This window comes from Limulus polyphemus, unplaced genomic scaffold (assembly GCF_000517525.1).
Source record: "Limulus polyphemus unplaced genomic scaffold, Limulus_polyphemus-2.1.2 Scaffold4805, whole genome shotgun sequence".
Taxonomy (NCBI): domain Eukaryota; kingdom Metazoa; phylum Arthropoda; class Merostomata; order Xiphosura; family Limulidae; genus Limulus; species Limulus polyphemus.
Window position 1 is genome coordinate 19184 of NW_013670415.1, and position 3028 is coordinate 22211.

A 3028-nucleotide genomic window follows, 5' to 3' on the forward strand; every position below is an offset into this window, starting at 1 on the left:
TAATGATCTTAAATAGCACAACACGGCATGGTCTGTCCTTAAGGTTAAACCTTGCACCATAGAGGTAAGGATTTAAATATGTCAGACTCTTTACTATAGCAAGGAGTTCCCGTCGTGTTACACAGTAGTTCGTCTCTGGTCTACTCAGGACCCTATTGAAGTAGGCCACCACATGTTCGTTTTCGCCCACTTTCTGAGACAACACTCCTCCAATTACGACATTACTAGCATCACAATCCAGTATGTATGTATGGCAGTGAGGGATTTGGAAACTTTAAAAGTGGAGTTGAGGCCAATTTTTCTTTCAATGTCTTAAAAGCATGCTGGCAGGAAACTGTCCATTCGAACTTCTGGCCTTTTTTGTCAAATCATGTAGTGGAGCAGCTATAGTTATAAAGTCCTTCAGAAGCTTCTGGTAATAGGTACAGAGTCCAAAGAAACTTCTTAACTCTCCCACATTGTCTGGTGTTGGCCAATCATGCACTGCCTTCACCTTGTCAGGATCAGTTTGCACACCATACTCACTTACAATGTGACCCAAGTAAAGCACCTCTTTTTGGAACAAGTGGCATTTCTTGGGATGGAGTTTGAAGTTTCTTGCTCTCAAATGCTTGAATACTTCCTCCAGCTGGGACATTTCCTCATCAAACATTGTTGCAAACACAATGACATCATCCACGCACACTAGGGCTTTCTCCATTGTAGGCCTTCCAGTACTCTTTCCATCAGTCTTTCAAATGTTGCTGGAGCATTGCTGAGCCCGAATGGCATCACACAGTATTGCCAGAGACATTGGCCATAACTTAGTGCAGTCTTAGGTTTATCTGCTTCAGCCATTTTCACTTGATGGAAACCCGATTTTAAGTCCAGAATTGAAAACCACCTGGCTCCACTTAGGGCATCAAGAGTATTATTAATTCTTGGAAGTGGTTATGAGTCCTTTTCAGTTATACTGTTAAGAGCCCTAAAGTCCACACAGCAATGTTGGGTCCCATCTTTCTTCTGGACTAACACGATAGGAGCTGACAAGGGACTATCTGATTTCTCGACTATCCCTTCCTTAATTAGGCCATCCATGACCTTCTCCATCTCTTGTCGCTTTGCCAGAGCTATTCTCCCCATAGGGATCTTTATTGGACGGTGATTACCTGTGTTTATTCTGTGTTCCACAAGGTCTGTGCAGCCGAGGTTATGATCTCCTTTTGAAAAGATGTGTGCATAATTCACCAAAGTTCCCTAGCCTGAAGAGCCTATGATGATGACAAATGGACTATGCTCTTCTCATAGAGGTCAGTTAAATGTTCTGGGAGAGGATGTCCTTTCTTTATGGTTGTATTTCTTGCCTTAACATTGACTAGCTCTACCTCCTGGCACACACCAAACAATACCCCTTCCTTAAGTGTCTGCTCACTGTGTGTGCTTGCCATTTTACACTTAGTTGTTGGTACTTTCACAAAAGGGGCTAGTGGGCATCTCTCAACACCAACCACTACTGCTTTCCCCGAAGCTGAGTTATTGGTAGTATTCTTCTTACACTGGCTCTTCATATGTCCTTGCTCTCCACAGTTCCAACAACCTTTCTGGGTAGCAGCTTTTCCTGCCTTGACATATTCTCTGTGTTGAAGTTGCCAGCATTGAGCTCTCTTGAGCCCAGGTTTGTTACAGTGCCAGCAAAGTCCCTCAAACTTCTCTGAAAGCTGTTCTTTTCTGGCATTGAATCCTGATGACTGTACCAACCTTGGTACCTCTGTGCTGGACTTAACATAGGATTGGAATTCAAGAGCTCTGGTCATTGCATCTTGTAATAGTAGAGGGGTGTGCTTGCTTTACTTGTATCTTCAGTTATGGACTGTCCAAGGTGTTTACAAACTGATCCCTCAGCAACAACTTCAGGACATTGGGTGGCACAGTTGGGTAGGCCTTGTGTGCCCTACTTTCCAAATCCTGTGCCAGCTCTTGCAGGCTTTTCCCTTTAGCACGGACTCTCGTCCTAAACCTAGCCCTGTAGACTTCAGAGTGATTTTGAGTTCCATACCTGAGCTCTAGAGCAGCTACCAGTGCTCTATAGTTGTGCTTGTCATCTGCTGACAACTGTCCAAGTATTTCCAGTGGTTGTCCCTTCAGGCTTGTTGCTAGGTACACTGATTTTTGCTCCTCTGTCCATCCATTAATTTCTGCCAGAAGCTCAAATTGTACTCTATATGCTTCCCATGGTGCCTTCCCATCGAATTCCTGTGGCTTCCTTTGTACCAGATCACCCCTATTGCTGACACTCATGTCTGGAATGTGACTTCTGGCAGGACTGAAGATGTCTACATTAGGGTTTAGCTGTGGGGTCTGGAAGGGGCTTCCTGTTGTCTGGGGCTGATTAGGTCCATGGCTAATATATCCTCCTTGTGTGAAATACAGTAAATCATCCTTTAATGTATTTAATTCACATTAAAATTTACTAATCTTTTCCAGTTGGGTATGATGGCTTTCTCTCAACTATTGGAGACTTTCTTCTTGTTCATTTTTTTTTCTCCTTCAACCACTGCTGTAGTCTCTCTTGGTTATTTTGCTGTTCGAGTTGCCACTGTTGCAGGTTTTCTTGCCACTGCTGTTTTCTGTCTTCTTTTTTCTTTTCTCATTCTTCTTGTCTCTTTTCTTTTTCCTCCAACAACTGCTTTAATCTCTCTTCTTGTTTCTTTTCTTTTTCCTCCAACAATTGCTATAATATCTCTTCTTGTTTCATTTCTCGTTCTTCTTGTTTCTTTTCTTTTCCCCCAACAACTGCTGTAATTTCTATTCTTGTTTCTTTTCTCGTTCTTCTTGTTTCTTTTGCTGTTCTTGTACTGCTGCCATCAAATCTGCTAAGCTGTAGTTTGATTTGCCACTTCTGTTTCCATCTTAATTTTTATTTCATCCCACTCTCTGACACCAATTTGTTACTTATCTGTTCCTTTGTTAATTTCGATATAAATTCTTTCCGAGGAACTTCAGCTATACAAGTCCTTTCTTAATTAAAACTAGTTTATTCTTTCTTGAT